We start from the raw sequence: 12,978 nt of genomic DNA, 5'->3' as shown, positions 1-12,978 counted from the left end.
TATTTCTTGTTTCCTCCACTCCCTGTGAGTACCACTCTCATGGGGAAAAAGGTCTTTTTCCATGAAGTCCACAAGAGACACCTTGCATGGCTGAGTTGGAATAGCTCCATGACAAATGAATAGCGTGTGAACAACCTTCACAGCCAAGCATCCTATCTGCTGGGTTTCCTCCTTATATCCCTGTCTATTCCCTTTCATGACAGATTCCACTGATGCCAGTCCTGTGTTGGCTTTTCTTATTGCTGTGGAGTCCATCTCCTGCCAAGGGGGGAGGAAAGCGAAGCCTGGCCATCCCTGTGGGACTCACCCTTGGGGTCGCTGCTCGCTGGGAATGCCCCTCTCAGCACTAGGTCTAGAGGAGGGTCAGCAATAACACATAGCGTATCAGCTCCCAGGCTTGCTTCTTGCAGAGCCTTTTAACCAGGCCTTCCTCTTCAGGTCTGTGGTGAAAAATCCCTCACTGAGCTGTCTGCAGCCTCAAAATCAGTGCCAGTGCTCTCCTCATCTCTCTGCAGTGTTCCAGCTCTGCTTATTTCTGGATTTGCGGAGGGAGGAGATATGGCCATCTCAGTCTTCTCTCACTCTCTACAAGCCTCCAGCACCACTGGGACCCCAAGAAGGACAAGAGCCACCCCTCAGACATGGCAGATGATCAGGGACCAGCTCCCATGGTTACATTTGCTTGAAACAGATTAAGTAACTGAAGTCAGTCTCAAGAAGGTTTTCCACAGTGCCCTTCACCGGGCAGGTGGTGAATATGCCTTGGTGAGCTCAGAGTCAGCCTGCCTGCTGAGCTTTTTTTATCTTACACAGAATGGCTGGGAACTAGCTACATGAATGTGACTTACCCCTATATGCAGAGAGTTGTGGGGGTTTTTAAATTACATTTCATGCTTTCTTCTCACTTCCAGTGTAATTGTTGCATAATAGGATTTCATTAACTAGAACTGCAGAAAATTCAACCAAGACAGGCATAGTTAGAAGGTTTAGCCCTAAGCAATGCTTTATGGAGAAGCTGAGTATATTTACTGATCAAATAAAGTAATATAACAAAGCAGCTGAAAAGTCTGGACATTTTACTTACCAGAAAAGCAGTTAAAGATCAGTATGAGCTCTGCTATGAGGTACACAGAGAGAAGAAGGATGAAAACTCAGACTATCTTCTTTCAGTATTTTTTTGATAAAATATTTCAGGTGTTCACACTAAGGAATTTTGGTTTTGCTTGGAACTTCTTGAAACCAAAACCACAATAAAAATTGCATCTACATACCAAACACAGACTTCGTTAAAGCTCCTTGTCTGGAGAAGTTTAGGTTTTCGTGACAAAAGGAATAATTTGTGGGTTGAAATTTGCATGTTACTCAGCTGTCCTTTGTCTCGATTTAGCCAACTTTTTGGAAATGCTCTCTGGCATGAACAGAACTGATCTTCTAGGCATGCACGATCACGCCAGTGGTCTGGGTCAGAGCATGCGTAAGTGCCTTTGCAAGGGTCTGGAGAGAAGGACAAAGCCAGATCACACTGAGTCAGCAACCCCCAGACTATCACTTCACCTGTCTCTATCTGAAGACAGTGAATGGTGGTAACAGATTTGAGTCTTGCCACTGGTGGCTTTGCCAGGAACTGTGAATCCCTGGACTGCAGTACTCCAGGCTTCGGAATCTGTTCAGGCACTTTGGAAACAATTGTCTTTAAAAAACTCATCCTTCTCCTTTTCAAGTTTCACATCTAATTTTTTCCCTCTCAATGGTCTGTCTTCCTGAAATCAGCCAAAACAATGGAATTTATGTAAAAAGAGTATCCATGCAGAAACTAGTCTTTTGTAAATGAGCTGGTCACAGTTTCAGATGCAACCAGGAGATGTCAGTATGCTCACAAGGAACAAACAGCAGTGCAGAAACCCCTAAGAAACAGATGCTTAGTTTCCTTTGAGAAGTTTAGTATTTGCATGATATCTTTTATATATGACATGTCTTAGAGGACGTACTCTTTCTCGAGAATTAAAATTGTTCAGTATTCGCATGGGAAAGCTACTAGCACAACTGCACCTGTGTTTTCACCCAGGGACAAGGTCAAACAGTGGCTTTCCTATTTCCAAAATACAAGAGTTTGCTTCCCCTCCATAGCTCATACTCCATGAAAAGGCTGAAAGTAAAGAGAAACCAGAAGAAGAGCTGAAAATCAGATCTGGTCTTTACTGAAAATGCTTGTGACCTCCAGGTTGCTGGCTCACTCCTGTATCAGATTTTATTGGTTGGATACTGTTAACATTTGACAAGTGTTTTGTGCCTTTGATTTAATGATGTCCATGCAATTTCTTGTGAATAGAAATCCCCGATCTCATAAATCAATGCTGCTAAAAACACCCAAAGCAAGTGTGTCAAAGAAACCAAGAAGTGACAGTCACAAAAACCAAGCTGCTTGCTTACAGGCAGCTTGAGGAAGTGATAGGGACAATTGCAGACCTTATTCATGTCTTAGGCAGTCCTCCTATTCTCTCTCACCCAGGAGAACATTTTCGAAGTTGATAAAATTGAGGGTGACAAATAGGACTTATTTATTTTGTCTAGTCAAACTTGCAAGAGAGCTTTCCTTGACTGGACGGATTTCCATATGTCATTCACTGATAGCATCTATACACCCATGAAAAAGTAAAGCACCTCTGAAAAACAGATATCTCAAGAGCATTTGGAATGATCTCAGACTGAATGTGCTCAGCTATACTGCTTAGATACGTGAGTGGCTAAGCCTCCCTGTATTTAATGAAGGCAAGATAATATACTCCTGAATAATCTGTCAGGAGCCAAATCCTGTTTGTTTTAAAGCTCTTTGTTGCAGTTCGTGCCAAGTCAACAGAAATCACCTATGATCTACAGGAAGAATCCAGCTTTCCTCATTTTACTTAGTTAAGCAAATATTCGTGTGTTCATGGGGGCACACTGTTGGCTCCCATTGGCACTGCAGCATAACATTTGACCTGTAATGAGTCCAGATGCTAAAATGCACCATCTACCGAAAGACATTTGCAGCTTTCCTCCACTTCTGCTATGTGTTGTTTTGCCAAATGATGAGATCCATTCATTTAGGAAAAGATATGTGGGTATATGCTGTGAAAGTTATGGGTCAAGAGACTGAAGGTCTGAGAGATGGAGGGAGAGATAGGAAACAGCCTAGATATGATGCCTTTTCAAGTTTGCTACCAGCTGTTTGGGATCTTGTTCAGCGAATCTGAGAAAATGCCTTTCGAGTCTTAATTTGTGGGTGCTGTGGAAGCTGTGGATAACATACTGGCATTGTGTGTGGTCATGCTTTTCTCAGGCTGTGGTTAGAGAAACTGTGCAATTTGGGGAACAAACCCCAAACGTCTTCCAGTAGAACTGAATTAAATGAAGCTGCCGCTGGGATAGAAAGAAGTTATGCCAACTTCTCCTAACCCCCAAGGTGAGCAGCCGTGTTTGGCACGTTTTAGTGTGTGTTCCCCTCCTCAGGCCCTTCTCTGATCAGACTGCTCTGCCTGATGCAAGAGGGAGCCTTGTTGTTGGCCAATATACTGTGCTGACTATCAAGGTTCTGTTTTTTCTCAAGTCTTAAATATGCATCTGTATTGTTGCAGTGTTAAAAACCAGACAGCCATCGTAAAATGAGGAAAATGGTGTAGTTTATCTGTGTCATGAGGCAGGTATTGTATTGTTTCAGAACTTAAGGAATATGCATCAGTCTTGCAGAAAGCCCTTTGGAAGGAGTTTCACAATAGGATCTGGTTTCAAGAGCTGAAATTTCACCTGAAAAATGGAATTTGCAGACAGAAAGCCCACTGTTATTTCCTCTGTGTATTGTCAAAGCACATCCTGGGCTAATGAAACATTTAAGTGTTAAACTACATGTTTGAAGCAATGAAAAGAAGTCTGACATTTCCTATGTCCACAGGTCCTTTCACAGGCGGATGTGTACGTGCTGTGTGCAAGCTGCTAGGGGAGTATAGCATGGTGCTGAAAATAAACTATCATCTTCCCAAAGATGCTTGGGCCATGGAGCAGTGCACCAGCCTGGGTGAAGGCAGCAGATGGAGGTGTGCTGTGGACTTGGGTCTTACCCTTTAAGTGTAAAGCGGGAAAGCTATTGGTCACAGAAAGTAGACATACTTTTCCAGGGACAAAGCTGGATTCCTGCACGTGGGGATGAGAGCCTCAGGCTTCCTCCGACCTCACTGCTGGAGTCTCTTTTCAAGAAAGTTGTTTTTCATCGTAAGTCTAATTTCTTCCAGCTTTTCTGACTGCATCACTTCAGACATTAAAATGCCATGCGTACTCACCCCTCCCCCCACAAGTATGCTCCTCCAACTTACAACAAATTCAAGTTTCAGTAAGGGCTAAATTCAATATATGAAATAAAATCACTTAAGAACAGAGAAAGGCTTCTTTGGGCTCCAAACCCAAGAAAAAGCTCCTCAGTAGACACAGTTTAACATTAGCACTCCTACTTATTCACTCTTCAGAAAGAGAGTTTGGAAACAGATCTGGAGGGTGCCAAATGAAGTCGGCTACATTTGCAGCTGGCTCAGTCATAATCCACACTGGGAAATGCAAGTTATGCCGTCAGCTAAAGACTGAACAGGCTGCTGAAGTCTGGGTGTGTTGCAGAAAGGACTGAACACATCCACAGGTAATGCCAAAATGGATGCACACATAGAACAAGTTCCTGTTTCAACAGGCAAAAGAAAAGTGAAGAGGAATTTTTGCTTGATATATTTTTTGTCTAGGAATCTACCTATTTTCTCTTACTGGATTTTTTAGAATAAAACCCCCTTATATGGAATGAAAAGCTGGTCAAAGACTTTGTTTGAAACATTGTGAATTTGCTAAATTCAAGGCAGAGAAACCAAACAGGGATTAGAAGCCAGTTCTTCAAATAAAAAACAAACCAGCAAGCCTTCCAAAGACTTCATTAACTCATGGAATATCTGAGGTAGGAAGAGACTTCTGGCTGTGCAACCACCTGCATGAAACAGGCACTGTTAAAGCAGGTTGCTCTGCGCCTTGTACAGCCAAAATCTGAGTATTTCCAAGGTTGGAGATCCCACAATATCTCCAAGTTCCTTTACTAGTGACTGACCACCTTGATGATGAAAACCTTTCCTTAATAAGTAAATCAAAATAACCCTTGCAAATTGTGTCCTCTTGCCTGTTGTGTACCATGGAATGGCTGACATAAGGTCTGTCCTTGCCCTCCTCTTCTCCAGGCTGAACGAGCCCAGCACCCTCTGCCTTCCTTCATATGCCCTACGCTCCAGCCCCAACCACTGCAGAACTTCCTGTGGTCACCAGGTAGAATACACACCTTGCTTTTTGCTTATTCTTTATATATAGTTTAACTGGACTTTCAAGAAGCCTTTGGATCACAAGAAGGAAGCATCTTGGAAAGAATGTGAAGGAATGTAGAACTGCTGCCAGCTGCCAAGGCGACCACATGGGCTTCATGTGCTGTCATGCTGGCAGGTGAGTTTGGGCAGAGGACAGCTGGCTTTGCTGTAAACTGATAGAGTATGAGTTCCATTTTGTGGAGGAACAACTTTTTTCCACAAAGTCTTCAGAAGCAAATTTTCTTCATGAATACTGTAAAGATATATCTTTTCAAAGCCTGAAGGGGTCCAGAGCCTTTCCATGAATTTCAGAGGTGCCTTCTCCAGGGCCTCAGTTTTCACTGTTCCATTACCTAAGCAAAATGACATTTAAAATGCCTTGGCCACAAAGAAGGCAGCGCGTACAGGGATGTTCAAGCATGTTTTTGGTTTATTAGTTCTATTACAGACACTCAAGCAGATGAATGTAAGAGGAGAAACTGTCTATAGTAGAGAGACCTACAGCAGTGACAGATTAATTTCCATCCTGTTATGACTCATGAGACAGCACTACAGTAACATTAACAAAACGTCAGTTAAAGTGGTAGTAATTATTTCCATTGCTAATACTGTCTCTGGCTTAACAACATTTACAGGCTTTGTTCCACTGTTATAAAATAAACAGCAATATAGAAACACACCAGATTCTCTGCTTTTGAAAGAATGGACTTCTTCCCTGTCTGTGCCCATGCCAGAATCATGCCTTGTGAATGTGAAGGAAATCACGAGATGGAGACATGAAATCAGCTCATGAAAAATCCCAGTAAGAAGTTGCACCAGGTTTTCAGCAGCATTTAATTCAGTGTCAGAAAGACCATGGTCTTGTTTTGCCAGGCCCACCGCAGATGGAGACTGCAAGAGTAGGTCCCCAAAAAAGTCCCATGCAGTCCAAGTCAACTCTCTGTTTTTTCCTGTATGTTGTTACAATGGCAGATTGGGAGAAACTGGTGCCCCGACAGCCAAGATTTTCTATTTCCTGTTAGACCTATTGAATTGTGTTAATTTTTCACAATTTTGTGTGCCATTGGTGCCCTGTCTTTTCAGCCGTGAGGAGCAGAATTATCTGCTGGAGCCTGTGGATGGGTTTCCTTGTGGTTTCATACCAGAGTATTCAGGATCATCCAGTAAGAAATTAAACAGAACATGCCCTGACAAAGAAATTGTCATAGGAAAACAGACTTTCTTAATGAAAATTCGTAATAATGACCAATTCTGAGACAAAAGGGCCCCAGAACAATTATCTTAATAGTTTAAATTTAATCCTTTTATTGTGGATGTTCAATAGTATCCAGTCGCCAGGTGCTGGTTTCTAGGGCTACTGGAGGGTCTTAAGACTGCATGTTCAAAAGCGACATTTATAACACCCATCAGACTATATGTAATTTCACATCACAGAACAGTATTTCTTAAGGACTATGATGCCTGACAGGGCAAAACCATGGCCGAGTCTGAGCGCTCCCTGTTAAATGTCTTCAACCAAGTTTGATCCATTTTTGGAGATGAATTTATTGCTCTCTGGGTGTTTAATGAATATTTAATGACATCCAAGCCCTATTCCTGTCCTTTTAGTGGACGGCATGTGCAAAAGAAGCAGATTATTCCGTGTCCGTGTCTAGCCAACACAGGCACACGTGAGGGAACTCACACAGAAATGACTCTTTGTGGCTATAGACAGAATTTTCCTTTCAAAATGACCTTATTGCACAATTGAACTTCTCACCTGCTTTTGAGTTGGTGGCAACCTCCCAAGCTCATCCTCAATGCTTATTAAAATGGTCTTTAGTTCAGTAACTTGCATATCTCCAATTTACCGCTCTTACAAACCTCTGTCCCTGGAAATTCAGATGCCTTGACCACGGAAGTTTTTTGCTGAAACAGCAAGCTTGCACGTTCCTGTGGTGCTGCCTTATTGTGGTGCACAGAGTTAGTTACTTCAGTCTTTGCACTTGCAATTGCCAGGAACTAAGTTTTAAACCATACCACAAGGGGTGTTGCATTTTGTGCTACGTAAGGGTATTATTCATATTAGCAAGTGGACACTGCACCACGGAATCCCATTTGTGTTGCTTTTCCTCAAACGTGAAACCCTTCTGCAGATGCGTAGTAGCCCAAGTTCAGATTTGACCTACCATGAATCAGACCATAATTCTTTCAAAGGAAGATTATACATTGCTTATTCCTGTGAATTACCAGTACTTTGAATGTAATAGAGGCTTTGTATACCAAAAATCTCCTGGGAATTAGTCCCAGACTGCATTTTTCTTTTTAAGTCCTCACTTATTTTTCCTAGTGCTTGAGAGAGTTTAACTTGTCAATGTTCAATGATCCCTATTAACTGACTTGAAAAAAGTAATAGCATCTAGATAAAATCAGACACTTCACACAGTATTAAAGAATGATTATCTGAAGATTGGCTAAGAATCCAACCAAAAATCTGGAGACTTTCTTTACATTTTCATTCATTGCCAATTCTTTATATGAGGATCTATAGGACCAATATTCAATGCGCAGAAAAACTTATGTAGGAAAAGTGTTTCTAGATGACTTCTAGTTGTAATTCAAAACTTTTTGAAATTAATGCGTATCTCTGCAAAAGAAGTGGAACAGATCTTTGTAATCCATTTCTGAACAAAAACTTACCCTTTTTTTATTACAGGTGTTAAACTTCTCCAATATACTCACAATGAATAAAGATATTAGAATTAAGTTGCATCGCTAGAACAAAATTCTTTGCACCTTGGCAATCATTTTAGGACTATCCCTTTGTCCAGGTTCAGGGTTTGCTCACTATGTGTGCTTTTTATGTGATATAGCTCCTCCCATGCTGGGTAGCACTGCAAGGCTTCATACCATTGTGGCCATACTGCGAGGGGGAAGGGTGTCCCCTGGAAAATCTTGCAAGAGGTACAAGCCACTTACACTGGCTCCCAGGTCACCAGTTAACTCCAACAGGGCTAAAATCTGCTGGTCCTGTTCATTGCTGCTCCGTCCTCCCACCTAGTGTTGTGTGACCCTTGTGTGATGCATACTCTCTGTGCCCTCTGGTTCTGCTGTCTCATGTTGCTGGGTACCGCTAGGGAAATGCATCGGGCCACAGCAGTCAGGGATTTTCTGGCTGGATTTCTTATTCCATGCTCTTTGTCTAGTACTAAAATGGCTTCTCACAAGGTGAATTACAGGACAGCAGCTAACAAATGGAGAAGCTATCATTCTGGCAAGATTTAATCGTTGCCTCTTTGACTGGTTGTACAGTCACTTGGTTGTTGCTGGTGCCCAGTGTTTGGTGTGGATACTTACAGATTAATGCCTCCATACAGGAGCAAGGGTTTAAAAGAGTATTGCTAAGCCAGCAGGCTGGCAGCAGGCTTAGACTGCCAGCACAAAGATGGTGAGAAAGGGACAAGGTGTATTGTAGTTCGTTCTGTAATGGACTTTTTACTGTCTTTGCACCCTTGATTTGTCCTTAGTTTCTCTATTTGAGATCCCTAGGTTATACTTTTTAGTTTGTGTGCAACAAACAAGGGAAGTCTCTTCATCACCCTCTGAACTTTTGATAAGAAGAAATTAAGTTGCTCTTTTTACAGTGGTGTTCAGCATGGGTTTCTGACTTCCTAATGCAGATAGAATTGGAAATGTGCAATGTGCAGCCAGTTGGTGGGAAAGTCTATATGAGCCTGCTTGCATTCTAGGGATGCAATTTCCAAACAGCGGGCAGGTTCCATGCAGTGGTGAGGTAAGGGTAACCACACCAAGTCTCATTCTGCCAGACATCACCAAGTACTGATCCTCTCCACTAGCACAATCCTCCTTGGTCTGTAAGACCTACTTCCAGCCCACCAAGTCTCCATCTTGCAAGGCCAACGTCTGCTTCACCCCACACCCCAGGCCAACTCTATATCTTTTAGGATCCATAAATTCCTTTTCTGTCTGCTGTGGCTGGGATTGTTTCTCTCTTGCTTTTTTTACTGCTGCCTGTACTAACTCCTTTCTTGCTGTGTGTAGCTTGTGTATGCCACTGGCAGTAGCAGTAGCTAGAGTTACTTCAGTCTTTGCACTTTTATATCTAGCTTCATCTCTGGTTACGTGTCCCTGTTCCTTTCCCCCAACACTGATGTTGAGGTCAAGTAGTTGCAGGATGGAGACAAAAGGAGTGTTTCCCATTCCACCTTCTCATCAGTGAAGGCTGTGCACTGCCACAGACAGGTACTACAGCCTCAGAGAGGTCTTCTTTAGACCTCCACCAACTTCTCTTACCTAACTGAATATGAGGTACTGTATGTGACAGTCTAAAGACTCCTATGCCAGAGGATAGGATTGATGGGTGTAAGTTCTTGGCTGGCACACAAGAAGGGCCACAAACCTTTTTATCAAGCCTTGCAAGAACTTGAACTGGGGCAAAGCCTGTGTCTGTGATGCCTCTGAGACCATGTAAGAGAGAAGAGAGTCTAGACGTTACCACAGTTGCTCAAATACCAGCTGCACAGAAAAGAATTGTGTAATTTTGTGCTTTTGACAGGCAGGGAGCAGCAGATGGGGATGGCTTCATCGCAAGTGCTCTAGTGGCAGCACCTTTGCTTTTAAAGGCAAAGTCTGATAAGGAAGAGCCGCATCCCTTTTCTTAGCAAACAAATATAGTACTCTGTCTTTTATAACAGAGCCATGGCCAGATGCAGCACCACTTGGCAAAAAAATTGTAATGAAGTGCACTTGCTGGAAATGTTGATACACACTTTCTGAAAAAAAACATGCTGTATGTTTGGTCATTGTGTGACATATGTTAGCCAACTGAAGGTGGGTGGATTTGAGGGGGTGAATGAAAAGTTTGGCAGAGGGTTATAGTTACCTATATTCTAGTAAAATAAATAAATGTGGAGGATGTGATTCTCAGCCTAAGTCCATGCTGGAATTGTTTCTAAATACGGAGTTGTTCCCAGTCAAATATGGGAACTGTTCCTCCCCATGCAAAGGGCATGGTGACATCCTTAAGGACTGGGACCTCGTTCCAGGTCGATCTTCAGTGTGATGGTAGAGACTCAGGGTTCCCAGGCCATCTTTCAGCATGAGGGGCTGGTTAATGGAAAGAGTTCTGATATGTGCTAGGACAGGCTGGGCTTCTGTAAGGGTTTGTTGAACGGTCAGAACCTGAGAATTTTTCTTGCTTTTGAATAAAACTTTAGGTCCCCTTAAAAGCCAAATTGTTAGTAAATAAGTAAATGTGTTTGAGCCAAACCTTATGCTACACACAAATGGCACCATAATGTGAAACACAGGAGACAAGTTTTAGAGGAGCCCAGTGCATCTATTGAAATACAATGGGACACATTCTCCCTGTAAAGCCCCTAAAACCTCAGAAAGTCCTTTGAAACTCGACACTTTGTTGTGCTACTTAATTTGTCACTGCAGAAGTCTGTCCCTTGTGGGCTTTTCTTTTCTTTTATTCAGAGAGACTTTTTCCATTGACTGGAACAGGGCTGTCATGTAATTTCTGACAGCCACCATCCAAAAACTGCACCCTGGAAAAATTATAGTTGTGAATCACTCCACCAGAGCACACTACTCGTGTGGATGTGGGTTCTTGAACCAGGTCCCAAACCTATTGCCAGGGCTACACAAGCTAGTTTTGCTCCAGCATTTCCAACCATTGGGATTTTATCACATTATCTGATGTTCTGCTTAATGCCTCAGCCTCTAGGGCTATAAGATTATGTATGAATCTCTGCTTTTATTGCAAAATAAAGTTAATTTTCTAGCTTTTCCAGGAGAACTTAGAAATGTAACCCTCAATAGTGCAGACAATGCAAGGTTACTACACACCCCGTGTCCCCGTGTCCCCCGTCTCCCCCCCGCTATTATGTTTAAACCAACTAGGATTTTTTTAAGACCTGACTCATAATTTTTGAATGCCTGAGAGACCCTAGTGCATTTTCAGAAGTACAACTATTGTTCAGCTTTTCGGCTAGATTTCTTATTTCTTCAGCCTTGCAACATTACCTAATTCAAGGATTTTTGTTTCTCTGAATGTTTTGAATGCTGTAGCTCTGTAATGCATTTCTGACATTCCAGAAGCAAGCCCCCAGGAGCCTCTGACATGAGTCTGTTGTTGGAGGTGCCTTAACAAATGTCCTACTACACGTTTATTGTTTCAAAATCATGCTTGTCTGCAAAAAAAGGGGTTGCTAGATATGTCACTTTCGGCACAATTTCCATGATGAAACTTTCTTCACGATGCAAATTCTATCATCCTTGATAGTGATCTTTCTTTTTCCAGTGTCCGAAAGCACAGACACAACAGCTGTGAAGTACCATGTATGGGTACATTGACTTTATGTGCAGCCATCCCACATGCCTTTGTGACTTTACAGTTGCAATTGATTCCTTCTTTTGCTGGCCAGGATCTGGGGAGTTTGTATTGTCTATTGCCCCAAAAGCATGTCCTCCTTACCCTGAGGTGGCTCCTGGAATAAAAAGCATCCCCTGATGTCTGACGCCTGACAGTGCTGATGGGTGGTGTTGCCACTTGCAATCAGTGATGGACTGTGCAATGCTTCTCCTTTGTAGGAGGCAAAGGAGAGAACTGGGTGGGAAGAAGTGCTTCGATCAAAATGTGACACCATGAATTATTGTGCTAGAGCTCCAGGCTACAGGGGCTAGGCAGCAGTGTTTGGGAGGGGTTTACTGGGATGAGTGCATGGCATGGACAAGCATTGCCAGATGGCACTGGTGACAACAGCCCCCAGAGCTAGGGCTAGGCTCTCTACAGAGAGCTGTAGACAGTTGCTTAATAACTGCCCAACTCAGCTGGGCGTAGAAAGGAAAGTGACTGTGTTTGTGAAAGGCTGTCTAGATTTGCTCCTGCTGCTGTGGAAAGCACGCTGGCGTGAGTGGGAGAGCAGCTCTAGGGTCCATATAGGCTGGGAAGTGCCAAAAAACCAGATACCCCAAAGATATTTTTTTTTGCCTGGACTGAAGTACTAGGCTCTACTTGCTGCACTAAAATGGGGTCCCTGTCTTTGGTTGGATGTTGTAGCCCTGTGTACACCTTAGATTGCACATCAACAGGAAATGCCCAGCACTCGAAGCTTCAGGTCCATACTATCTGATGCTTTACGAACTCTGGCACAGTTTTGGGCCATGTTAAAACAGTCCTCGGGGGTGGCCTGGGTTTTAGGATAGACCCTAACCAGCACTCAGTCATTCATTTGTCCACCTCGTGTTTCAACAGCATGGATATAAACTGGTGGGTGGCGGTTGCTGTTATAAGACAGAGACTTCTCACTTCTTGACCTGGGTGGCGGTTGCTGTTATAAGACAGAGACTTCTCACTTCTTGACCTGGTGAAGAGAAATTGCATTTTGCCTCACTGTATTGGGCCTGGCTGAGCCCCACTGCATCCCTCACAGTGCTGTGCCTGCACTGGCAGCTGGAAAGGGGGTGGTAACACACCGGTGTTTTGGCTGCTGCTGAGCAGCGCTCGCACAGCACCAAGGCTGCCCCTCCAGCCTTCCCCCTGCCCCCATTAGGGTGAGATCTTGGAGGGGACACAGCCAGGACAGCTGACCCAAACTGACCAAAGGGATAT

General features: G+C 43.3%; 1 long non-coding RNA gene across 1 annotated transcript; it reads right to left on the bottom strand.

Annotated features, from left to right (window-relative positions):
• Positions 1-6,426: 6,426 nt before the first annotated feature.
• Positions 6,427-12,768, bottom strand: LOC308056321. Its single transcript, XR_013924778.1, has 2 exons — positions 12,731-12,768; positions 6,427-12,683 (listed from the first exon to the last, which is right to left on the bottom strand). It is a non-coding gene; the product is annotated as an uncharacterized lncRNA (long non-coding RNA).
• Between the last annotated feature and the right edge of the window lie 210 nt (positions 12,769-12,978).

The sequence above is a fragment of the Falco punctatus genome (genome assembly GCF_963210335.1).
Source record: "Falco punctatus genome assembly, chromosome: Z".
Lineage (NCBI taxonomy): Eukaryota > Metazoa > Chordata > Aves > Falconiformes > Falconidae > Falco > Falco punctatus.
This window is presented reverse-complemented; position numbering and strand designations above follow the sequence as displayed.